The sequence below is a fragment of the Schistocerca serialis genome, chromosome 11 (assembly GCF_023864345.2).
Source record: "Schistocerca serialis cubense isolate TAMUIC-IGC-003099 chromosome 11, iqSchSeri2.2, whole genome shotgun sequence".
NCBI lineage: Eukaryota > Metazoa > Arthropoda > Insecta > Orthoptera > Acrididae > Schistocerca > Schistocerca serialis.
Window position 1 is genome coordinate 142,729,312 of NC_064648.1, and position 27,745 is coordinate 142,757,056.

General features: G+C 42.8%; 1 protein-coding gene across 3 annotated transcripts in view; it reads left to right on the forward strand.

Annotated features, from left to right (window-relative positions):
- LOC126427277 (ankyrin-3-like) overlaps positions 1–27,745 on the forward strand; it is a 619,134-nt gene that overhangs the window by 534,012 nt on the left and 57,377 nt on the right. The window contains exon 1 of one of the 3 annotated variants that reach the window (XM_050089546.1): positions 4,984–5,089. The exons of 1 other annotated variant lie outside the window; for it this stretch is intronic. The gene's annotated coding sequence lies outside the window, so the exon portion shown is untranslated. Of the gene's footprint in view, positions 1–4,983; positions 5,090–21,816; positions 21,932–27,745 lie in introns of those variants that run through there. One more of the 3 variants, XM_050089545.1, reaches the window with a different exon arrangement.

Genomic DNA, 27,745 nt, shown 5'->3' on the forward strand with positions numbered 1-27,745 from the left:
TCATAGCCCCTACGCCATTATAGATTGTAATTGGTGAGCGGTTGGCTCACTTAGGAGCAAGGTAGTGAGTCAATTGCCCAAGAACAATCTCGCAAACTGGCTGCACATACCGCACTCTATAAAGAAAATCACTGCAACTGAAAAATGCAGCTCATAGAGGGAGGATTGTTTATGATGGAGCCAACATCACCTTCTTAATATGGAACACTAACACTCACATCACACATCTATACCCAGGGAGCCCCTTCCAAACACCGATTCACACAGACATTCACTCTCTAAATATGGCCCGGACATGTGAGCCAAATATGGAGCAATTTATTCTTTACAATCAGAGTTGGAGTGCTCCGCAATTAAATGCCCAAGATGTTACAACAATTTTAATCATTAAACTAACCTGAACTCACTCACACATGATATTATTTAAGTTAACAATCTCTTTGTGAGCTTTCAGAATCTAATTACAACCTCCGATTCATTCTGTCTCCCTGCAGCAAGAATAACCTTTACAAAATGTTCCCAGAACTGATGGTCCATTCACAATGACAGTGGTGGTATCTGCTTCAGTTTATGGGGACTTCAGGCACACTGTTTGCATACACACAACCATAAATACAAGATACAAAAAAAACATGGTGTGGAGAACAATACAGTAATTTGTAATAAGAATCACAGTGTGAAACAAACACATACAAGGTATCACATACATTACAAAAAACAACACTTGAGAAAGAAATTTAAGAAAAAAAACAAGGTTCATGGGACATTAAGTTGTGCGTGCACATTGCACACTGTTCACGAATGTGCTGAGAATGAGGCACTAAATCACATTGTTAGAAATGTTCGAAGCACTTCACAAATTCATTAGTTTCTCTGAGGTATGTTGAGTCATATGCATTGATGCACGTGGTTCCATGTCTTGAGCATTGGAGGGGGACTTTTGGGATGGGGCCACAGTACTGACATCACATAGGGCTAAACGTCGGGTGTTGTTGCTACGTTGTTGCAACAGCAATAGGGAGTGCTGGAGCGTCTGCAGTACGCTGTTGAGATTGTAGTCAGACCCACGCATATGATCACGGCAGTACGGTAGGAAGACACAGTGATAGGCCCTCCTCACGTCGATTAATTGTCTCTGAGGTCTACTTGTTGGGATACATCACTAGTCTAGGTCTCTTCTCTCGCTGGACAGTACTTTACGTTTCCCCATATTGCAGTTCGACGAGGGATGATGGCACGTGGAGTGACTCCACAAGTGTGTGAGGTCATCCATACAGGATCGAACTAGAAGCGACGATTGCCAAAACTGCTCTCTAATAGAGAGGAGAAGTTAGAAATGAGACCATACATTTGTTAGTGTGGCACGATACTGCTTTGTGTATGCAAATCGGCCAATGCTAGTGAGTTGTAAGAACCCAAACAGGTGAGTATATAGCGTCCCTTTCTGTCCTGAGGCACATGAGACGCCGGTTATGACACCATATGTGATCTTCTTCGTGTACTCACGACAACGTGGTCTGCCGCAGGGAATCCCTCCAAACGGCTGCCGCGTCCAGAGAGCTAGTTGGCTGTCGCGTGTGGGTCGCGTGTCAGTGTCAACGACCAGCCTCACTTTCACTTGTGGCCCGGCGAGGGCTGTCTGCCGCCAAACCCCTCAGGTATAGAGCCCGGTGACTGTCAGCTTGTAGGACCGGATGCTCTCGCGCCCTTCACGTCAGGTGGCGCGCTGACGCTCTCTTCTGCAGGTAGCCGATGACCTCTCGTTTTTGCTCCGGCTGGCCTCTGCATTGCCACGATCCCCGTCATCTGCACAATTCTTACAAAAATCTTATGCCTCACTTTTCCCCATGACCTTCTATGTTATAATAAATTTACATAACGATACATTGTAGGTTATAAACAAAAAGGGTATACACAAAACATCTTTTCCTCACTATTTGAAGAGCAAATTCATAAATAGTATCTTCAGAACTCAACTTTGGAACCACGCCGTGTTCTATTGACAACATGGCCGAAATGCTGCTTCGGAAATAATTCTTGACGAGCTCTGAACGTGGAAAGTTTGTTTCAGCGGAGGCGACAGTTCCTGGCACGGCTGGCAAAATACTGTGGGCGATGTAAATCCCGTTCAACGGGTTTGCAGCGTCATTCGAGTATTTCAGTATTAACGTAGGAGTTTTCACGTCATAGGGCGCCATTTCTCTGAGCACATTAATTTCTGTCAAGAGAGCTGAAGCAACAATGTCTTTCGAACATTCACAATTTATGTTTACACTTAGCTCTTTCTCAAGGTTTGTAGACAGCATTTTCAATTCTTCGCCCTGTATGTATTTTAAACTGTCTAGAGAAAACAAAAAGTCGAGTACTCCGGAATACTTAGCCATTTGGCGAAACCTCTCTTCCAAACTTTTTAACACTGTGTCAACGACAGGTTAGAGAAAGTCGATTATATATCTCTCCTCTGAAGGTTGAGCTCTGCAAACCAAATCGTCACCTTCATAATCAAATTGCTTCGCCTTCTTGCCAGTTCTCCTTTCTCCAAATTTTGGTCAAGTCTGCGAAGTTTTAGTTATCTCTTTCGCTGTTAACTGCACATTAAGGAAAACTCCTTCGCGGAAATTCCCAATAAACGCAATTAGACTTTCGAGAGATTTAGTTGCTACTTTCACGTCAACGTCTGCTGCTTGAACTGCCTTAATTGTTGCGCTAATGGCAAAGAGAAGACCGTACTATACGACAACGCCTACAATAAACTCGAAGCTTTTCAAATCGTCCACAGCAAGCGAGTGAGCTCCGCTCTTTGTTTTCGATTCAACAGCGGCGTCGCTCACCTCAGGAAGGGCGTCTCTGACTTCTCTCGTCTGGCACTTTAACAGCTTTGACACTCTACACCCTACTTTGACATCGACTATCTGAAAGATTCTTCACTGTTAAAGTTGGCGCCCTGCGCAATAAGATTTCCCATCTCTGAGTGGATGCACTGAAAATAATGTATATTCTTTAAATTACACCAGAAAATGTGACTGCTTTTGCAGTAGATTTCGCCGGATCTGATAACACAAGACTGTGGCTGTCACATGGCGTATAAAATGCTCTTGGTTTGCACCTTAATATTCTGGCTTGAACAACACTTCGATAACCTTTTATAATCGATAACGTTGGCTGCTGCAATCATGAATAGAGTCCTAGTTTATCTAGTTCCGACAAAACGGTTCCAGTCAAACTTTCTCCTGTTGTTGAAGTGACGTTCAGGAAGTCGAGGAAGTGTTCTTCTACAGTCGCTGCGTCTTCTGATAAACTTACAGACCTAACAGTCAGTGTCATTTGTTCCTTGTGGCATGTATCAGGAGTACAATCAAGCATGTCAGAAAAATATTTACTTTCGATTACAGATTTAACAATACTGTTTATTACTTTGTTGGCAAGCAAATTTATGAGTTCATTTTGAACGTTTTTTTCCAAGAAAATGGTCATGACTTACTTGAGCCTTTACCCACCTCTAATGCTCCTGCAAACCCTGCTGTCATTTCGATGAAACCAAGAAAACTACCATTATTTCCTTGATAGAGCTTGTCGCTGCCTCCCTTTAAGGCAATATTGCTTTGAACTAGGTACCTGATGGTGAGTATAATTCATATTAGAACCTGACGCTAATGTTCTTTCTCTTTTTCCAGTAGTTCAAGGTCAGTATGATCAACACCACTTTGTTGTTTCAAATTACCTCGCATTCTATCCACTTTCTTGTACTGTTTATGTTGTTAAATTATTGTTCATGCTCTTGAATCCGATTTCCTAAATGAACCCAGCCACAGAGTCCTTCGCCTGATAGCTTGTCTGAAGGAGATCGAATATGTTTACAATAAAAACAAAGAACTTAGTCGGTAGGTTTCGAATACATAAGCCATTTACGATCATTGTTTTTCTCAATTTGGTAAACTTCTTATATTAAAAATGAGTTGAAAATTTTCTTTCATTCTCGTTTAAAGGATACTCAAAACTTACAATGTTATTAGGGCCTTTATGTAAAATTTCATTTATCATTGAGGATGTTAACCTATTAGGCCAAGTGCCTGGGTCCAAACTCGTGGCTGCTTCACAACTGCTAGCAGTAGGCCTACCCGCATGTGGGACAGCGGGAGGTCCGTGTTCCAGTGCTTGTGTTCACTTGCATCTGAAGCACCACACGATGAGAGGCTGCTGTTAACGACATGGCCTTTTAAGCACGCTTAAGTCTCACTGTCTGACGTTGTTGGTCGGAGAAATTTTTTGGAAGGCTTCTTGTGAGTTCAAAAACTGTTCAGTTGTAGCTTTTTCTTGATCTTTTGAATACATGAACCATATTTTTTTTAAATCTGTCCCTTTCAGGAAAGGTTTCCCTTTTGGCTCTTTGAACTCCACAGGACCGGGAAAAACACTGTATCTTGACACACAGTGCACACACAACACGTGAAGTGGCGAAGTAGTGCAGGCATATGTTTAAACTGACGACAATAAAAAGATCATTCTGTGGGAAACAACCTGCTGACGGCTGGAGTGTAATTGTTATCCACAGCAGTGACTAGAAATGGTGCGGAGAGGCAGCGAGCAGCAATGAATCGAATCGACGCATGGGCAGCGGCCGTGTGTTGACAACAGATACTGCTGCGGCGCTTCCGTCTCACAGCCGCTGGTTCCCTCGACTCCGGTGCGGGCATAATTTTCTGAGAGGTACTCAAGTGGCCACAGCAGTGTCACAGTGAGCGTAGAATTGGATTACATAGCTCTAAAAGTACTTTCACAAACATGTTACTTTATTTTTTTCAGCTTGTCCGCAATAACAAAATTAGGACGACAGTCTTCGTATTACATTCGCATGTTCTGCGCGGGGCCTCTGGAAGCGCTGCCCCCTGTGAGCCCCCGTAGCAGACTGCAGTTGGTACCTGCCGGCCTCGCAGCCGTTGGCAGCACTGACTGCGTGCCACAGCCCTGCCGCTTCAGGCGTCTGTCGCATTTGTAGAGAGTCGTGTCCAGTGAGACGTTCTGCGTTGGGATTTCGTGCTGCTGTTTATGCGCCGAGAATTTCTTCTGCTACAGCCACACCCGTAATAAGGTAAGGACGACTGTTTTCATGCGTTCCCACAGTATTGAATTATTTTCTTTGTTTTCTTTTGGTTTGTTTTTGCCGAGTCACGGTAGCTGTAAGGTTTCATTTACGTTCACTATGGAGACTATCACTTATAAAGCAAACCGCGTTCGGTTATTACGGTTTCAAAATACTAAAGAATTTCGTATTACAAATCTTATTTTAAAGTCCTACCGACGTTCCTATTAATTCTGCTGTTCTACGGACTTTAGGCATGAGTGAAAAGCATAGGCTCGGACGAGATTTGTACTCGTATTCGCGCCATTTTGTTGAATTTTTTTTCCCGAGATACAGGTTCGTATTTGTACACATGTGATCCATAAAAGAATTATTGTGCGTGTTAGGAATAACAGAACAGAATGACGGAACACTGCTTCTGCAAGTAGATAAGATGCTATGGCAACTTCGACTATTGAGGAACTAAACAATTACTTTACGTCAGGATAGTGCGTAGACCTAGGGACAGTCTGACCCTATTGCTAATGGTTTGAAATCAAACCAAGCTAGACGCATTTTGACAGTTCGATAGTGGAGCATTGAATCCGGTATTTCCCGAAGCAGTCAGCTCCACGAAAACTGCCGAATTTAGTACAACTGATCTGTTAGCTTCTTTCTCCCAGTCCTGCATTAGCAATCGCCAGCACGTTAAGTCACGCAAATGTGTTTTAATACAGAACACTGTTCCATTGAATTTCGGTATCTTCACTTTTCTAGAGTAATGTTTTTGGTGACAAGGTAGTCTGTTGGGTAGTCAGTAAGACTATATGTGTTAGTGCAGAAATTAATGAATTATTACGTTGACCTAAAATTGATCCTCTTGCTAGAAATGTTGTCGAAATTCCCGGCGTTACGGGCTTAGTCTTCACTTCTGTTAATAATCGTGCATCTCCAGGCAGTGACTGTTCCGTACACTTACCAAAAAAGTAGTCGGTTTTCTGCTAAGGGGGTATCTGGATGCGTGAAGCAGTGCCCCACGTAAAGGACCAGTACTGAAACACTTCGGCAGTAATACCAGCCATCCTCAGAATCTTTTCTGACAAGTGTTTGTCAGTGCTCAGAACGACATCAAAATACAGAGTATCAGTTACAAATCTCACTGCAGAACTCAACTATTATATATATTCTTGATGGAACAGTCCATAGCTGTACGTTAGGTTCATAGCGTGCACGCTGGACACTACGAACAGGCAGTTCACCTGTGGACTGTTCCATCAAAAAATAAGCTGGGAGAAACTGAAGATTCACATACATGTTCCTGTCAAACCAAACGGGTGCTCCTGAGTAATACTTTATTAGGACAAATAAAGAATTATTCAACTGTTGCGGCTTTAAGAAGAACGCATTGTTACATCTGTAGTTGCCTACAGTATAAAGTGTGTTGCTGTTGCGTAGAGGAAGGAATACACAGTTTATATAACAGCAAGCGGATCTCTTGTCATTAATACGTTGGGAGTAATTTCGTCGTCTTTTGTGTAAGGAAATGAAAAATAGCAATGCAGGTGGTTGTAGACAAACTTCCACAAAGAAGGGCTGATAAGATAGCCACCTCCCTGAAATATGGGTTGTGTTGATAAATTGGTCCTCATCCATAGATACATACATACATTGATCCTTGTTGCACAGAGCATAAATACATTTCGTAATGATGTGGAATGTTTCACTTGAACATAAGTTTTCTTTACACAAAATAGTAAATGTTTTTATAGTTAATACTTAATGTCTAAAGATTCATATGTTCAGTAAGGTCAAGGGAACTGTCCGATTCCAGATGATATTGTGTGTGGTTTTGTATGGGGGTGGGCGTCTAAATTTGTTTATATTTAGTTTGCCCCCCACCCAAAACACCCCATTTCCCGCGCTTGTCCCGTTAGTGTCATTACGCTTCTTATGCAAAGTGTGTGTGTGTGTGTGTGTGTGTGTTTTTCGATGTATTTTCGTCCTCACAATGTGTACATAGCGACTTTATATGCGCCATATTGGAATCGTGGTTTATGGTCGTTTCCGCCGTATTTGTGGCGTCATGGGTCAAAGCAGACGGGCGGGATTGGACGCTTCCGTATTTCCATAATTTTCTTTTCTTTTAAATGTTGGTTAGATATCTGCCGGATTTTTAATGCTATTTGGCAAATGACCAAATATTTTTGTGGCAACATAGTTGACAGCTTTTTGTGACAAAGTGAGATTTAATCCAGAGTAGTGAAGATAATGGTTTCTTCTAGTGTTGTAGCTATGCACTTTGCTGTTATTTTTGAACTGGGGTGGGTCATTAATGACAAATTTCATAAATGAAGATATGTACATCGAAGGTACTGTGAATATCTCAAGTTCATTAAATAAATGTCCACAAGGTGTTCTTCGGTGGGCTCCAGCTGTTAGCCTGATCACACCCTTCTGTGCCATGAATACTTTTCCTCTTAGTGACGAATTGCCCCCAAATACGATACCATGTGTAAGCAGTGAATGAAAATAGGCATAGTAGGCTAATTTAATGATGTTCATCACAAATATTTTGCAATAACCGCAGTAGCCTAAATAGCTCAACCTAACTATTTCAGCAGATCATCGATGTTTCTTCAAACTCAATTTCTCATCAGTGTACACATCCAGAAATTTTGAATACCCTGCCTTAGCAACAGACTTGCGTTCATTCATATTTATCAGTGTTATGCCATTTACTGCACAGAATTATATTCACTGTTTTTTCTCAAAATTTAATAAGTGTCCACTTGCAGAGAACCACTTAGTAATTTTGTGAAAGACATTATTTACAATTTGCTTGAGTGTGATTACTGTACTTGTATCATTAGCAAAAAGAAATAGCTTTGCATCTTCATGAATATAGGGTGGCGAGACATTAATGTATATTAAGACCAATAAGGAAACCGACGGAAATCTGTGGGAAACCGTTCTTGATACCTCATCAGTTAAAGGACTCTGCTGGTTTTCGCAGACTATTTGTACTGTTAATTTCAGCCTTCTGCTTTCTTCCAGTTAAATATGAGTTAAACCATTTGTTCACTGTCCCACTCAATCCACAATACTGAAGCTTGTCTAGAAGAAATTAATGATTCACACCATCAAAAGCCTTTGAGAGGTCACAAAATATTCCAATGGATGAAGTTCGGTTATTCAGTGCATTTAATATTTGATCAGTGAAAGCACATATATAGCATTTTCTGTTGAAAAGTCTTTCTGAAAACCAAATTGACATTTAATTAGTACGCCATTTTTACAGATAAGAGATTCTGCCCCTGAATGCATGACTTTTTCAAGAATTTTGGATAAAGATATCAGAAATAAGACTGGGTGGTAGTTGTTAGCATCAGACCTATCCCCTTTTTTATGCCGTTGTTGAACAACAGGGTATTTCAGTTTATCTGGAAAAATTCATATGTGGCTGAGAATCCTACTTATTTGTTGGGAACAAGCTTTCAGTACTCCGCAGCACAGCAAGAGGTGTAGGTTGGTGTGGAATAAGAAGATACGGTTGAGAGACGGATAAGAGAATAAACGTGAATGCGAAATAAAGGGTGGGGCTACGGGGTTCGTATGTAGCATGTACTTCATCATAAGAGCAAACCAGATGTAAACAAACGCAAGCGCACTGGCTGGTCAGCAGCCGTAGCTCTCTCAAACTGGTGGTGCTCCGCTCTCGGAAGTAGGTCCATCTTAAGTGTTCGGCAGCTTATTACTATGTCAGTGTGGAAGAACCTTTCAGACATTCTGACGTATTAACAGCCATCAACGTCTATCTTAATCGTACTTTACCTACGTAACTTTTATCTTAAAAATCGTGTACAGTCACAGTCTCTGTAACCAGTACTTGTGCTCTGATTGTCTCGCTGTTCATACGTACCGCGAAAATGGACGACACTGCTTCCTGCTTCGTAGTGAAACACGCGCGTGGAACACCGCTAATGGCGAGAAACAAGTAGTTAATGTTCTTCACAAGATTACAGGGAAAAATCAGCTTTTGACTTTTTTTCGAGTAGGACTATGTATCAGAAATAAGGGAAGTGTTAACTGTATGCGTGGCGTGATAGACAGGGTCGTAGACTGACCATCGTGTGTGCCGGCGGGCGGTGGTTCTACGCTCCACGTGGTGCGAAATTTTCTTTGTTCGGTTTGAATACCTAAAGCATTTAAATATGAAACTCATCACATGTACATATACATCTATATGGTTACTCTGCAATTCACACTTAAGTGCCTGGCAGAGGGTTTATCGAACCATTTTCATACTACTTCTCTACCATTCCACTCTCGAATGGCGCGTGCGAAAAAGGAACACTATATCTTTCCGTTCGAGCTCTGCTTTTTCTTATTTTAATATCATGATCATTTCTTCCTACGTAGTTGGGTGTCGACAAAATATTTACACATTCGGGAGAGAAAGTTGGAGATTGAAATTTCGTAAATAGATCTCTCCTCAATCAAGACTGCCTTTGATTCAGTGGCTCTCAGCCCAACTCGCGTATCATATCAGTTACACTCTCAGCCCTGTTTCGCGATAACGCGAAATGGGCTGCCCTTCCTTGAACTTTTTCGATGTCCTCCGTCAATCCTACCTGGTAAGGATCCCATACCGCGCAGCAATATTCCAGCAGAGGATGGACAAGTGTGATGTAGGCTGTCTCCTTAGTGTTCTGCCAACAAAGCGCAGTCTTTGTTTCGCCTTCCCCACAATATTATCTATGTGGTCATTCCAATTTAAGTTGCTCGTAATTTTAATTCCTATGTATTTAGTCGAATTGACAGCCCTAAGATTTGTGCGATTTATCGTATACCCAAAATTACTCGGATTTCTTTTAGTACCCATGTGGATGACCTCGCACTTTTCTTTGCTTAGTGCCAATTGCCACTTTTCTTACCATACAGAAATTCTTTCTAGGTCATTTTGTAGTTGGAACTGATCGTCTGATGACTTTACTAGACTGTAAATTACAGCGTCATCTGCAAACAATCTAAGGGGGCTGCTCAGATATCTCCTAGATAAAGTATGTAAATCAGGAACAGCAGAGGCCCTATGACACTACCTTGCGGATCGCCTGATATCACTTCTGTTCTACTCGATGATTTACCGTCTATCGCCACGAACTGTGACCTCTCTCGGAGAGGAAATGACGAATCCAATCACACAACTGAGACGATACTCCATATGCACGCAATTTGATTAATACTCGCTTGTGAGGAACGGTATCAAAAGCCTTCTGGAAATCTAGGAATATGGAATCGATATGAGATCCCTTGTCGACAGCACTCATTACTTCATGGGAATGAAGAAACATATTTTCTGAATCCGTGTTGGTTATGTATCAAAAAGTCATTTTCTTAAAGGTGATTTATAATGTTAAAGTACAGTATGTGCTCCAGAATCCTCCTGCAAATTGAGGTAAGTGATATGGGTCTGTAATTAAATGGATTACTCCTATTTCCTTTCCTGAGTATTGGTGTGACCTGTGCAACTTTCCAGTCTTCAGGAACAGACCTTTCGTCAAGTGAGCAGTTGTATGTGATTGCCAAGAAAGGCGGTATTGTATCTGCATACTCTGAAAGGAACGTGATTGGTATACCATCTGGACCGGAAGAATTGCCTTTCTTAAGTGATTAGAGTTGTGTCGCAACACCTAAGCTACCTACTTTTATGTCACGCATGGTAACAGCTGCTGTGGTTTTTCAGTGGCGCCACCATCGGTAACTTCTCCATCGCTATCGCGCAGTGACGGTGTTGACTGTTTTTTGCCACTGGTGTACTTTACATACGACCAGAATCTCTTTGGGTTTTCTACCATATTTTGAGACAATGTTTCATTGTGGAAACTATTAAAAGCATCCCGCATAGACGTCCGCACTAAATTTCGAGCTTCCGTGAAACTTAGCCAGTCTTGGAGATTTTGCTTTCGTCTGAATTTGGCATGCTTTTTTCGTTGCTTCTGCAACAGTGTTCTGATGTGCTTTGTGTACCATGATGGATCAGTCCCGTCTCTTATTAACTTAGACGGTATGAATCTGTTGCTGTCGATACTGTATCTTTGAATTTGAGCCATATCTGATCTACACTTACATAATTAGCTTGGGAGGAATGGAGGCACTCTTAGGAAGGCATCAAGCGAATTTTTATCTGCTGTTTTAAATAGATATATTTTGCATATATTTTTAGTGGTTTTGGTTGATATGGTTTTGAGCCATATATGGCAATTAACTTGTGCATCACCAATTTTAAGAAAAATGCACATCTTGTAGTTTACAATTACATATCACACGAAAATTTCTGGTTTTCATTCCAAGTATACATTCTTAATTAGAGAGATATTATGAAAGATTGCAGAAGATGGTTGAAGATAAAACATTACGCGATTAAATTTTATGGAGAAAAATTAAAAAGTACTCTGTTCGAATATGCCAATTGTTTTGTAGGACAGATGTGGTCTCACATGAGCCAGAGTGATAAATGTCTCAGAAAGATGGAAGGCAATTTTGATGGCGTCGAGCACGCTGTACAAATGAAACATTTTTAGAGTTATGGTCGTAACACTGCAGTCTGAACGCGACAGAATTGATATGGAGCCAAGTTAAGGGATGTGTCGCGAGAAATAACAAGACATTACGCTGTCAAACGTACTGCAACTAATGCGCGAAGCTTTGTGACACGGCACTGCCAAACGATGGCGAACTGCAGAACAGCACGTCACGAAAGAGGAGGAGGAAATGTGAACTTTATCTGGCTTGGGGTTCTGTCTCTGATAGACTCGTTATCAACCTAGCTGTACTGAAGTGTGTTCAGCGGTGTCCGATGTGGAAGGAGTTCAGAGATTACCAGACAACTGACTCCGATACCTTCATTGGCTTACATATTTTACTACATTGCGGTACTACAGTGCACCTTTACGCCACACACAGCTCATGTAGAAAAATTACTTAGTCACGAATTTTTATCACTCCTGCTTTTAATTAAAATACTATGTTCGCTAATATCGATGGCATGTTATATTTTCCGTCCGGTCACCTAAGGAGAAAATCACCCGAGTTTTACAATATATTATTTCCTTCTGTTTAAAAATTCACATCCAAAGCTGTATTGTCCTCTGCTCGTCTCTGTTTACGTCTGAACCGCCACTGCTCACACCAGTGCACGTTAGCTGGACCACTTGGCCGGCCAGCGCTGTCAAAGCTAAACGCGCCGGTAAAGCTGTTGCCCCGTATTACAGCACAAGTCGATACGCACAGCATAAAACGAACCCTCATCATCGTACTTGATTGCACTTGTGACCGCTTGGCATCTGCTCCACCTGAAACTAAATCCAAAGAGGTTCCAGCAAACGCGGAAGAGTACATAGTGTAATGTTTACATGAAGTTTAATGTGATGAACGGAGTATAGTCCGATGTCCAGATTTGCAATGTATTCAACGCACTTTGCCGTATGTATCATGCCTTCCAAATGAAAACCTAACACTGCTAGGGCACAACCACGTACCATAAAACAAGACTCCCCACCGAGTGTCCCAGCGATGCCACACACTGGCTTTGACCTGTGTCGCGATTTCACGGGACTCTCTCTCTACTCCCAGTACAGAGGCAGAACACAACACTGACGTTTGTTTCCCTCCCACGTTGTTGCTTGGAAGGCAGGGTGTGCTGACACGTTTCTGCAGCTGAGACTGAAAGGGCAGTTTGTCATTTGGTGAAGTGTATGAATGTGCTGTGATGGAAACAAACTAAATAGTCCTTCTTACTACACGTATTTTACGCATACTGTATTTTGGTGAGTCGTTTATCCGGCATTTTCGTCGTCGGTCAAAGAAGATGGGCAGCGGTAGCAACAGGTGCAGTATTTTCTTATTCCTAGTGTGGACACATCTCGTAGAGTACTGGTCCGTATTTCCTTTCACGAAATTCGTGCAGCAAGAATCGTCATGTGCTGTTAAATGTGCATTCAGTCTGCGTCGGAAAACAATATCTTTACTATTCACTCTTTAGGTGTTTCTTCTGATAATGTGATCTTCTGATGCAAACCTGTAAAGTGCTATATGGAACCCAGAATTCAAATGATGGTTCACTCACCAGTATAAAAATCAACAAACAGAAATAAATTTGTCATCTGGATGGAAATTTCATTTTTAGCTACGTAATGCATACGAAGTTGTACGGAGAATTTTCCCGTCATTTACAATTAGCGGGAAGTCAGTGAATTCTCCCATGACTTCAGTTGAGTCGTGTTGTGGTTGGTGGGAAACAGCAGTCGCAGTAGACGCCAGGTTACATTCAGTTTCCTCGAAGTTTAAGTGGTGCATTTCGTAGTCCTTACTTACTAAATTGCACGCCTCGAAACTCTTAGTGATACGTTTTAGGATACATAGATATTGGAAAACTGAAACGTCCTTCGCAATTGTGCAGTCCAGGCATGCAGTACGGAGCATTGGACAGCGTCTCCAGTACTTGGAGCTGGAACAACGGTTCTGCTCGCTTGGTCGGCTGTGTTCCTGTGAAGACAAACAAAGGAAATGGCGGAAGACCAGACTTTATGTGGGCCGTCAAGAATGGTTAAAAAAAGAAACTTATCGCACTGTTACCCCGTGAGTTGACGACATTTGCACGTGACCGTTATAATTATTTATGCATCAAAAAGTAGTCATTTGTCATGGCTGATAATGCATATGAGGTCCTAAATTCCGTATTATGAAACAGCACCGTTTCAGGGCAACAGTACATGGAAGATATGTAAAAACACGTCACTTTCTTTCGGATGTGTTATAATCAGACGTCATATAAGGACGTATCGGCTGCTAAAGCCTTCATTACATTCAGTTTACGGTGCGGGGGCTGATCTTCCAGCGGTTGTAAGCATTGAGTTACAGAGCAGAGGGTGGCTACGGAGGTGACTCGCGTCCTACCATCTCACCTTCACGTTTGCAAAGGTTCTGAGACTTCTTTATTAAGTTAATTGCAGTTAGTTCTTAAATATTCGATATTCTGTACATATAGTAGTTCCCTTTCTCTGCCGGCCGTAGTGGCCGTGCGGTTCTAGGCGCTTCAGTCTGGAACCGCGTGACCGCTGTGGTCGCAGGTTCGAATCCTGCCTCGGGCATGGGTGTCTGTGATGTCCTTAGGTTAGTTAGGTTTAAGTAGTTCTAAGTTCTAGGGAACTGATGACCTCAGAAGTTAAGTCCCGTAGTGCTCAGAGCCATTTGAATCATTCCCCTCTCTCTCCGGACGTGTGCGTATCATGTCTGCGTTGTCATTGTCAATGATTTACAAATCTACATATTAAGTGTGAAACTCGCAAATCCGAACAAATATTCACACGTTGATCATCTGGCAAAGCTAATTACCATTTAAAATAAAAAGCATAGAACTGACTGACACATTTGCAACAGAATAAAAAGGTGGCGTAGTCTCAGCTATACAAAAAATTTAGCCATATGTGAAGTGTACAAAATACAATTTACCGGCTAGTTTTTCTAGGCCACTTCTTTCTCAGACAAAAATCTCCCATTAAAGTAACTCTTCAACCACTTACATTACGCTTTTCTTGATTTTATTACATCAAATGCTACAGATAGTGACGTGTTTCGAGAGGTGCTAGCTATATTGTTTCGAAACGGCTTTACTTACTGGACACAAGGCAAGTGAGCTGATGGTTTACCTCACTTGTTAGAATGGCTGCCCCCCTTTTTTTTCTGACTACGGACCAACTCCACACATCAGTTTTCAGATGATTTAAAAATTTTATTTTCTTGAAAAACTTGAATGAGCAGAATATTGGAATCTGTGCAGGCTGGCTTAAGATTCTTTTTGCTTGTAAATCCGTTATTGGTCTCACTGTTGGTGTTGATGTAGGCGTATTAGCAAAAGCAGTTGGCACAACTTTTTCAGTAAGTTTCGGAGCTAATTCTTGCCAACATTATAATGTCTCCCTTATCCACAGCCCGGTCGACATGAATGCAAAACTTATGGCGTCAAAATAACGTCACGTTTGCAGAAACTCCTGTGAACTGTAGGTTGCCCTTAACACAGCTGCAAGATCACACTCTACGGAAGACGAAATACACTACTGGCCATTAAAATTGCTACACCAAGAAGAAATGCAGATGATAAACGGTTATTCATTGGACAAATGTATTATACTAGAACTGCTATGTGCTTATATTTTCACGCAATTTGGGTGCATAGATTCTGAGAAATCAGTACCCAGAACGACCACCTTTGGCCGTAATAACGGCCTTGATACGCCTGGGCATTGCATCAAATAGAGCTTGGATGGCGTGTACAGGTACAGCTGCCCGTGCAGCTTCAATACGATACCACAGTTCATCAAGAGTAGTGACTGGCGTATTGTGACGAGCCAGTTCCTCGGCCACCATTGACCAGACGTTTTCAATTGGTGAGAGATCTAGAGAATGTGCTGGCCAGGGCAGCAGTCGAACATTTTCTGTATGGGCCCGTACAGGACCTGCAACATGCGGTCGTGCAGTATCATGCTGAAATGTAGGGTTTCACAGGGATCGAATGAAGGGTAGAGCCACGGGTCATAACACATCTGAAATGTAACGTCCACTGTTCAAAGTGCCGTCAATGCGAACACGGGGTGACAGACGTGTAACCGATCACACCCCATACCATCTCGCCGGATGATACGACAGTACGGCGATGACGAATACATGCTTTCAATGTGCGTTCACCGCTATGTCGCCAAACACGGATTTGTAAACACAACCTGGATTCATCCGAAAAAAATGTTTTGCCATTTGTGCATCCAGGTTCGTCGTTGAGTACACCATCGCAGGCGCTCCTGTCTGTGATGCAGCATCAAGGGTAACCGCAGCCATTGCCTTCGAGCTGATAGTCCATGTTGCTGCAAACGTCGTCGAACTGTTCGTGCAGATGGTTGTTGTCTTGCAAACGTCCCCATCTGTTGACACAGGGATCGAGACGTGGCTGCACGATCCGTTGCAGCTATGCAGATAAGATGCTTGTCATCTCGACTGCTAGTGACACGAGGCCGTTGGGATCCAGCATGGCGTTCCGTGTTAGCCTCCTGAACCCATCGATTCCATTTTCTGCTAACAGTCATTGGATCTCGACCAACGTGAGCAGCAATGTCGCGATACGATAAACCGCAATCGCGACAGGCTACAATCCGACCTTTATCAAAGTCGGAAACGTGATGGTACGCATTTCTCCTCCTTAAACGAGGCATCATAATGTTTCACCAGGCAACGCCGGTCAGCTACTGTTTGTGTATGAGAAATCGGTTGGAAACTTTCCTCATGTCAGCACGTTGTAGGTGTCGCCACCGGCGCCAACCTCGTGTGAATGCTCTGAAAAGCTAATTGTTTGCATATCACAGCATCTTCTTCCTGTCGGCTAAATTTCGCATCTGTAGCACGTCATCTTCGTGGTGTAGCAATTTTAATGGCCAGTAGTGTATTAATAATAATAGTAACCTCAGAGTTTTTCAGATGATCCAGTTATCTGTGATGTATTGTGTGCAAGAAGCTGCATAAATATTCAGTCAGATCTTGATCAGAATTCAAAGCGGTGGAAAAACGGCAACTTGATTTAAATGTTCATAAATGTAAGACTGTGCCTCCACAAAACGAAAAAAATGGTATTCTATGACTATAATATCAACGAGTCACTGTTGGAATCGGCCAACACATAAAAACTACCTGGTATGAAATGGAATGACGACATACGCTTAGTTGTGGGTATAGCTGGTGACTGACTTCCGTTCACTGGAAGAATACTGGCGGAGATCAGTCAGCCTACAAAGGACTTTGCTCACAAACCACTCGTACCACCGGTTCTAGAATGTTGCTAAAGTATGTGGGACCCGCACCAAATAAGACTAACAAGGGATACTGAACGTATGCAGAGAAGGGCAGCACGAATTGTCATGGATTTGTTTGAGCCGTTGGAGTGTAACCGAAGTACGCAAGTAACTGAACTTCCAGACTCTTCAAAGACACACCCAAACTATCCCGAGGAAGTCTATTAACAGAGTTCCAAGAAGCGCCTTTAGATGGTAATGCTAGGAATATACTTACAACCCTCTACGTACCGCTCAGATAGGGATAGTGAGGATAAGATTACAATAAGTACTAAGCGTTCAGAGGCATTCAGTCATTCTTCCCGCGCTCCATACGTGAATGTAACAGGAACAAACCCTGACAACTGGTACTGTGGGACGCACTCTCTGCCACGGTCGTTTGTAGAGCATGTAGATGTATATGTAGATGCAAATGTAGATGCTGTTTAGCATCGTATTATCACAGCGTCTTCCGTAGTTTCGGGCAATTCTCGTTTTCATTTTCTTTTCTTTTTTCATCGCAGTGCATCTTAGTTTTCGTTACATCACAGACGCAGGGTTTCTGCTGCAGATTTCTTCTGCACTTTCTCGAGCCGGCCTATTCATCCACAGTTGTTCCTACTTGTACTTCGGTCGATTCCAAGTTGAGCTCCGATTTTCTCTTTCAAAGTTACCTAATGCTGTTTCTAATTTCAGCTCGCAAGTACTGTGGATTCCTATAAAATTTTAATGATTCCAGTTTAAGTGGATTGGCTGTAGCTATTTGTTATGATTTGCCTAAGGCTTCTGTGCATGTACTGTATTTGCAACATCGAGCGTTTCCTTAACTGTACTTTCCAGTTCCAGAACTCCTGCTGTTTATTCGCTCCCAAGTGTCTCGATAATGTCCGCACTTGGCTTACATACAGGATGGCGCACGAAATGTGTTACCATTTTGTTTTTGAATATAAACTTTGTCAATACAATCTGAAAGGAACATACACTACAATGACGAGCCGTCCATGGAGATTTGTTCTAACTGAGCACATGCTCAATATGTCCGCCATTGGGGAGCCAATTTTGTCCGTCATTGAAGCGACCTGGAAGCCTGAGTGAAATGATCTCCACGTCGAAATGCTCATGTAAAAACTCACAGTCCAGACCTCAATCCATGTGACTTTCTTCTTTGGGGGTACCTAAAGGAAAAAATTTCCCCGAAACGTCCACTTGATTTAATGGAGCTCAGAAAACTTATTTTTCAAGCTTGCACTGAAATTGCGGAAGACATGTGCCGTAGGTAATCACTAACTTCAGTATTCGTTTGAAGGAAGGTCGGAAACGAAATGGTGGACGTATTGAATATGCGCTGAGTTAGAACAAATCTCCATGGGCGGCTCTTCATTGTAGTATATGTTCCTGTCAGATTGTATTGACAGTAAAGTTCATATTCAAAAACAGAATGGTAACACATTTCGTGCGCCACCCTGTATGTTGCCAGTGAACATGGGCATTCGTTTTAGTAGATTAAAGAATTCCCTATGATCACCATCAGTCACATTCCCCATGCTCCTGTTCTAGCCACCTGGCAACCAGCCTTTCCCGCTCACTCTTTTCTGTTCTCCTTCTATCCCACTTAACCTGTTTCCTGCCTCTCCAAGTGCCGCGAGGTTTGAGGCGCCGTGTCACGGATTGCGCGGCCCCTCCCGCCGGAGGTTCGAATCCTCCCACGGGCATGTGTGTGTGTTGTTCTTAGCATAAGTTAGTTTACATTAGTTTAAGTAGTGTGTAAGTCTAGAGACCGATGGCCTTAGCTTCTTCAAATTGCGCAGTGTCGCCCTTGATTTTAAGTTCTGAACGTTTCTTCCATATCATCATCAATTTCTGAGCTCAGTGATTCTACTGTAGTCGTTAGGGTGCCATATTCGGCAACTAAATCTCAGTTCAGCTCCTCCTTTGACGCCAGCAAGTCTGCAGTCTGCCTTTAACTCTTCGCTGTGTGCTTATTTTTATCAGCGTGGCCAAATTGGCCAATCATGTTCTGCTCAGAGCTACATGCTCTGCTGCCCTCTGTTCACTTATCGTTGCTTCAGCCTCGCCCGCACTCACACTTAGTAAATTGTGCACTCGACCCGAAACACTGCTAGCTGTGAGTGGAACAGGCTGTGCACATCCTAAATCTAAACATCTCCGCTGCACCACTGAAGTCTGGCTCACTTATTTGCCTCGCATCGGAGGAACCTGCTGTTTCATTTTGCACATTTTCGTCGCTAAAAGTGGGGAGAATATGTCCCTACACTTCTCTGTACCTTCGAAGTCTCTTTTCTAGGCATTTCGTCTACTCACCACCTTTTTTTCTTTTCTCCTCGTACTGCTTTTGGAGCGACTACACGTAATTATTTTTGAATAACGCAAATGAAAATCTTATACTGAAAAAACAATATCTGAAACAGATTCACTTAAATAACAAGCTAAATTTTTACTAAGTTCATCACACTGGCTAAACAGGAGCATTCGTCACACGCAACCTAATAGAATGAAAATGAGCTTCACACGCAATTCCCAGCGCAAAATTATCGTCACACGAGCATTAATTACATTTAAAAAACTCCACAATGAAAAGGATTACGACGAAAAGCTCCCGGAGTACCATAGACACACTTCACACAAAATTCAAAACAAACAAAGACGACACTTTCATAAAGCAAGCAACAACGCTGATCAACCACAATGAAGTATTTGTGTGAGATCTGTAGAAAATAAAATTTACGTGTTAGTGCACCCTAACAATGTCACAGCATCAACGTAAGATCCCTGGGGTGACCGAAATCCTGTGCAAAAGGGTCTCGCCATTATGAAGGCTACCTGTTCTCCGCAAAATTTAGATTTAATGGCAAAGTCGGTGTTCCGAATGAAACCTGTTCCTGACTTCAAATACCAACAACCACCAGGCAAACAGAGGTTATTTTCGTTTTCGTTTCATTGAGCACGCACCAGACACACAAACTTAGATTGTGGCTGAAATTCGTTCAAGTACTGGAAAAATAGCCGAGAAAACCACCACCTGTCAGGCTGTTGTATGAGCTAAGGAATGAAATATCCTCGTACTGGATACACAAGACAACATATTACAATTTTATTGATTGATTGCTATTAAGGGAAGATAAGAACTGAATGATTTGAGGGAGCTTGACTAGGAAGCAGAGTGGCTCTATGAGGTGGTATGTAAAGAGCCACTCGACGTTTATGTCTGAATTAAAACACACGAAAATATTAAATGGTGCTTAAACTTCGACATATGGTACGTGTCTCTCGAATGCGGAACCCAATCTGCCAAATATGGGGTAGGATTTACTTGATGCAGACACTGACCATCCATACATTATATAGTTTTGAAGAATGCTTGCTTGTTCTGCTTTTAAGTACACTGGGACAGAGAGCAACTACTTTCGGCAGTCAACTTCTGAGGACAAAGGCCCATTGCAAGAATTCACTATGAATCCAATAATTAGACAGTACAATTACTGAATAAGAGCACCTCTACTCTGTACTTGACAAAGAATTTTATGTTCGTTTTTGGCCTCTAATATGAGACACACAGCTCGTGTGGGGAATGAAGTGGTTCTAGCACTACACATTCCACCCTCCAAAGGGACTTCACAGTTGAAAATATTCTTTCCACAACAATATTTGTGTATAGTACAGCAGGAGCAAAATTCACAAGCGTGTCTATATTTTTACATGAAGTACCTGTACTTTTAAGTGTGTGGAATATATCACACAGTCTCTTAACTGTTTCCAAATTAGCTTTTTCCAATTCCTCAAATTTCTGGGATACAATGTTCACGCATCGTATCTCGTCTGAAATGTTGCACATTAGTCTACTGCCTTAAGAATTATCAGAAAATTTAAAAGTTCAGCCCAAGAAACAGTATTTTTTTTTTTTTTGTGTTATCCAATGAGATGATTTCAGAGGTTGAGGTGGAGAACTCTACTTTCCCAAACAAGTCACAAAAGTGTCTTAGAATTGGTAAAAGGCTCGTATTTTGACTGAGTGAAAGTACCTTCTTTTCCAAGTTAATTAAAATGGTATTATTTCTTGAAGCAAGCTGAAACTGTGGTTATTTCCAACTTTTGGATTGAATTTAAAAAAACATTTTCAATGGGCATTGTGTGAAATGAAGCAAAAGAAGTGACTGTCGGTTCTCGAAAATTTGTTTCAGCAACGTGGGACATGTATTCTGAGATAGAAAACAAGATTTCAAAGGTTCATACATGTCAATAACTTTTGTAACTCCTGGTAACAATGACAACCATCTAGTTTTAATACTACCAAGAACTTTCCCGTGTCCAGTATCAACGAAATCACAGAAAGATTTCAGTTGGTCCACACGTTGAGGGTAAATGTGTGTCGTGCTCAGTGTAACTTGAAGTTAAAGTAGTACGTGAGCCCAGGCACCGATGACCTCAGCATTGATATCCCTGTAACGTTCTTTAACGACAACTTGTCACACTCGTCCGTCATTTTTGGAGTAGGAAATGATCGATACGAATCGCGAAGCTCGCGCGTAAGTCACTGGCACTCAGCACGATGACGGAAGATGTTGTGTTCACACCTCTCCTCATCCCGTGACCAAAATGCAGCGTCTTTGTTCCATCTTTGCGTTCACCAAAAGCGGTACTGGGAAATCGGTTTACGAAATCCGGTTTTTGGGGCGCCAGGCGAAGGGGGTGTGTGTTGCCAGCTGTATAGCGCGGTTCGAGATAACTGACTGCGGCGTGGGTGGGACGCAGGCGGTCCGGCAGTGCCGACACAGACGTAGACGCCCTGCTGCAGCCGTTCCCTCGCCTGCCGCGCGAGCTGGCAACGCCGCCCCGTGACGTCAGCGCTGGGTGGGGCAGCGGGCTGTCTGTGCGGTCCAGTTGTGACGCAGCAGCCTGGAGGAAAGCAGCGTGCGACGTTGTCCTGGGGGCCCAGACATAGTTTGTGTATCTTGTGTCTCCACGGGAATACCTCAGAAAGGTAAGGCAGGAATTTATGGGAGCGGCGGATGTTCTGCACGCTTTTGTGTGGTTTTTATCGCGTAACTCACTTACTGCTCTTGTCTAATACTTTGTCTTAATTTGAAAAATTACGACCGCTACGAACAAAGGGGGTGGCTAACAGTGTGTTAAATTACCGTTTTGAGTGTTCAGTACTTTATAGGTCGTTACTTGTGGTATTGCTCCAGTCTATGAAAACTTGAGCGAGAATAACGTGGAACGAATGGAAAATAACGCCACATTCAGTCGGCTAGTGTTTCGGTGTGCCAGTGTAGATTTTCACGGAATTCACGTACAACAGGCATTTAAAATGAAAGCCTCGCGTTCTTGATTATGTTCGTAGGACGCAAGTTTACGAAAACCATCAAACGCAGAACTTTGCAGTAAGCGAGTTTTAGTGCGACAAGGCGTGTAGCGCCTTGCAGGCGTGGCAGAAATTTATTTTTTAATGTTTCGCGTAATGTGGCCGAATTCAGACATGTAAAATGTTGTCAAGATGTACTCATTCAGAGGTATAATCTTAAATTGCAGTTGTCACACAGTAAGAGAAGTACCGCAGTTGGAAACATTGCGCGTCGCGAGGTAACGTGACTAAGGGCGCTGAAATACGCGGACGTTAGTCAGGCAGTATTTCAGAATGAGGGCAGTTATCGACTTCCAAGAAACTGCACGCAAGACTACGAGAACTGGAGAGATTTTTCCGCTACCCCCCTACTCCGGCCACGTTGTCGCTGTTCATGGAGTCAACTTAGACATCAGACGTATCGTTGTAGTTTGTCAGTACCTAGCTATTCGCGACGCAGTTTGCAGACAGTATCCCCACACCCTGTAGGGTATCTGCAAAAATTACATCGTCGTACGGCCCACACTACAGTAGACATGACGTGTCAAAAATTTAGACGCGCGATAAAAGGGCTTTTCTTTAAAAAGGAGCGCAAATTAGCCAGATTGTATTCACCCAGTATTTCAGAATGAGCACTTGCTTTCGAACACACATTCAGAACAATTTCAAACCGTTTGTAAACTTTATCTCGCTTACATGCTTAACGTCACATGTTACACACGTAAACTCGTCTGCAAAGTAATCAGACGTAGGAAGCTGTTTCGTGCGTGGGCGTTGCGGATCCTGAAATCCATTCGCGAATCACAACTCGTGGCGTGACGCCGACACGCTTGTGGCGATGAGACGCAGCACTCGCGTTCATTTCCGTATTTTCACAATTTTCTGGAATTAAGGTTATGGTCAACGAGCAATCTGTAGCTTTCCCCAACACCCTCATTACAAATAGGCGACCATCTGCGTAGTAGTTGGCGAATTCTTGAGAATTTATCGTAATGTTTGTGCTTCACGAAATAAACATTTCGTATTTTTTATCGCTCTGTCACGTCTCCTCGTTTGTGATTTGCTGATGAAATTTTTTAGCACTCTACAACGCTGCATCGCTTTGTTGGGCTGTTCTCGTGTTACTATTTGTCTGATGAGAGAGCCCGGTGTGTCGACAAAGCAACGCGTCAGCCATCTGTGAGGCGCGCCGTGTTGTGTGCGGCCTGCGCTTCAGTCGTGTATTATGTGAGGGAGGAATGAATGTCGGTGATTCTGACGCCGTCACTTACCAGCTTCTTTATTTGAAGTTCAAATTACACGATTAAAGTGCAGTGTAAATTTGTTCTTAGTTTCCGTCAGAGGGCTGAATCACGTCAAAATTATTTGTGGGGGCATTTGCTAATTATGTTTGACAGAAACCTACAGTAAACATTATTTCGTTTAGCCAGATACTCTTACAGAAGCCTTACCCGTTATTGATGGTAAGTCCCAGTTTCGGAATCGTGGGTGGCCACTGAATTCGCATTTACAGACACTTCGGCATGACAAAGTACTGAACACGACCCGTCTTGAAGAGTTCAAAAATGCCACGTGTCAGTTAGACTGCACATCGTCATAAAACGCAAATTTGAATACCAAAACCATAAAATTGACAATTTTATCTTCGGAAACAGGTAGATCAACACGACGACTGTTCAGTGTGCTCCCCTCATCCACTGCCAGCAAAGAACGCGTGACGTCACGGAAAAGTGACTGTCGTCACACGTGAGGGACTTCCTGGCACTTGCCCGCGAAAGGCAAAGGTCCCGAGTTCGAGTCTCGGTCGCGCACACAGTTTTAATCTGCCAGGAAGTTTCATATCAGCGCACACTCCGCTGCAGAGTGAAAATCTCATTCTGGAAACATCCCCCAGGCTGTGGCTAAGCCATGTCTCCGCAATATCCTTTCTTTCAGGAGTGCTAGTTCTGCAAGTTTCGCAGGAGAGCTTCTGTAAAGTTTGGAAGGTAGGAGACGAGGTACTGGCAGAAGTAAAGCTGTGAGTACCGGCCGTGAGTAGTGCTTCGGTAGCTCAGTTGGTAGAGCACTTGCCCGCGAAAGGCAAAGGTCCCGAGTTCGAGTCTCGGTCGGGCACACAGTTTTAATCTGCCAGGAAGTTCCATACGGAAGGTAGTTTGAAGTCACTGCCAACTATAACTGTATGAGTAGCGTACCTATTTGTGATGACTCAAGTTTTCTTTCAACTGTTCAGCAACTGTTTCGTCTGATACCGGGGGTCGGCAAAAGGAGCCAGTTATTAATTTATTTAGGTTGTCGAATATAACCTCTGCCCACACTTAGTCACAGGAACTATCTGCTTCAATGTAACTTGTGAGTTGGAACAGGCATTACATTATTTTTCCCTACGTGGTGCTTCTTGTTTCTGTTGCAGTGCAGATCATTATAATTTCGGCTTTTCCCTCCAAAACCTAGGATGTTTTCTCTGTGACTCTGTAAATACCAGAGCTAAACAATGTAGAACAGCGTACGTTACAAGCATAGCATTCTGTATTACTACAGTTCGTTATTTCTAACATTTTTAAAAATGTACGTAGACTTTAGATGACATGTCAATTATAGTTCTTATCTCTATTTAGTAGCGTATTTTCAGTCATGTTTTGAACATTGTCCCGCTACACTTGATTAACTAATGTTTCGCCGCAAGAGATAAGTAGGCACATTGCAGTGACCAAAAAGAAATGATTAGCGTACATTCGCACTCTCTTTTACATCTTTCCGTTCTTGTTGTTCCCATACCAATAGACTGTTTCCATCTCAATAAGTAAGCGTGAAAGGAAGCTACCGTACAGAGGGATCTGCATTTATACTTGGCACAACTAATCACATACTGACTTAGTCGTCGGTATTCCTTTCGTTTCCCAAATGTTATAAATGTTTCGATTTCGGAGAAGCAGCTCTGTATTTCCCCGAGATGTCGATGGAGGTCCCTTACGTACTGGTTGCATCGAGTAAGACGTGAAGACGGCGGTTCGAAAGCGGACAGAGGTAGTACGAGGAAGGGCGTCCCTAACCTGAGGGATCGCTAGTCAAGCTACCTGGCGAAGGGGCAAGTGTGGCAAATGTCCGGCGTGGCAAATGTCCGTCATTCGCTGTACCACTGGCTGCTTGTAGTCTCAAGTTGAGCCACTCGCAGAGGTCCATCGTGGGCTGTGACTGCTGTATGGCGGCGAAACTTGGTATGCTAATGCGCCCTTGCGGAACCGATTTACACCGCAAAGAAATGTTCGCATATCTAATGCATTGGGAACGGAATGTGGACAGCAAGGGACAAACAAGTGAGAAAGGCAGAATGTCGATATTATTAACCGCCACTTGCAGAACTTGTTCAGTATGATCACCGGAGACTTCCGCGAGGTGACAGATTCGGACCTGGTATTGGAATTGATTTCCTCCGGCGCCAACTGGTTTCGCGTTAACGCTTTAGCATGTCTACAGTATTTCGCTGCCTTACCATACTCAGACCACAGTGGACTTGGGTCAGTAGCTGCATTTTACTTACAAGCACCCGGTACTTGAATGTCTCAGACGGAGAAAAAAAAGGTTCGTGAAAATTTCGCTGTCGCCTTGGTGCCCATGTGGTCATAAACCATTTAGTAGTTAATCAGTTTAAAAATCTGCAGTTTTCTCAGACTTCCGTCGTGTGTTTCACTTTTCTCAAAGCATCAAGGCTCTGCAAGTACCCGTATTTCCAGTACAGGCGGCTGCCTGAACTGGAGCAGCTCGCAGCTGCTGATAGCGGCCGTCGACATTGACCCGTGGCGTAATGGTGTGCTGCGTGACGTCACACGGATACAACAGAACGCGTGGCTGCTATATTATTTGTAAAGTGTGTTGTGGAGAAGTGATCCGTTGCTTAGCCAGAGTTCTGGTACAGGTTGTCAGGTTACAGTATGGTTGTCACTCAGCGGAGCCAAAGAAATGAAATGTTACAGTAACAATTTTTGTGTGGCACGTATTTCACGCATGTTAGCTTTCGAAGAGTGTTCTATGTCCGTTTTGGTGATGCACAGTTGGAATCGGCAGGTTCAGTGCTGGGCACCGCTTGTCCCTAGTGTGGAGGCAGGTTTACACCTGTGCAACTTTGCGTGTGCGAGAGACGCACGCAGCCTGTGCAGTCTGTGCAGCCGGCCAGCCGCGCACGCCCCCGACACGTGAGCACGGCAGCCAGCGGCAGACCCCACTCTCCGGACGAGTACAGACCGCGCTCTCCCGTGCACGGTGTTTTTTGTCTGTTTTTTGTACTGCGTCTCACTGTTAACGTTCCTGTGTTTCGCGCCCTTTCAAATTTTCGCAAGCTCATTGGCCGAGTGGTCTAAAAAGAAACAAAATGGCTCTGAAGATCATCGTGCATACATACCTGTGTGCCCTTACAATTAATCACTCCTGCGCCTAATACTTGATTCACAGAATCTGGTACTTTTTGAACGCGCTTGGTTACACTTCACGTGCTGACTTTAATCCCAGTACATACACTGTGTACCTTACTGTTGGGAATCTTTCCGTAAGCAATGAAAGATAATGTACGTAAATGATGAGTATATGCCTACTTCTACTGAACCCATATTACTCCTCTGTGGTACACAAGTTAATTATGTACGTACATGTAACCGATGCAGTTCCGCGTGTTACTGACGTATACAAAGACGCAGTATCGTTAATACGTCGAGTGTAAGTGTTTGAGTTCTAAAATTGGATGTAGAAGTTCGTTATGTGGAGAGCCAAGTACGGAAAACCACTGCACCAATGGCTTTATTCTTCTTCCAAAATAATGCTGAGAAATTTATACACAAGTGCTTTCTAACGCGTAAATACCTAGTGTATGGTGAGCTGTCAGTGTTGCTGTTCATTAACTTGTAATTCACGCCCTACCTACCCTTAGTTCACTTACAGTGTCTCTCGTTTATTGAAGATTAAACTGCTTAATACTTGGGCAAATCTGCTGATAGCAAATATCGTTCTCCTTACTGTTCATCAAAATATGTCCCCGAGCTTCATGTCTTCTTTCTTTTGTCGTGTAAATTTTGCCAACTCCAAGGAAACAAGACGACTGGCAAATCAGGGATTTCAGTCCCCTTATCTGTCAGTTTCAAACAGCTGTTTCTCTTTCTTTTTCTCTTACAGCAATTAGTATTCCATATTTCTTTATACTTACCGCGTGTACAAATTATTTCCTCTTTTTTACTTATTTACATAAAAATATGCGAATAATCGTTACCACCTAGATGGACGTAAAACATGAAAATTATATCTATGGACGGTTAGTCTCTAAATTGGCTAAAAGAGAATTACTACCATCTTTGTAGCCTCTTTTTTATGTAGATGCTTTAAAAATATATTCATTACATGATGAACGGTGCAGTTTCTTATAAACTCACGCAAAGATTAACGTGACTTTTCTCGACCGAAATATTT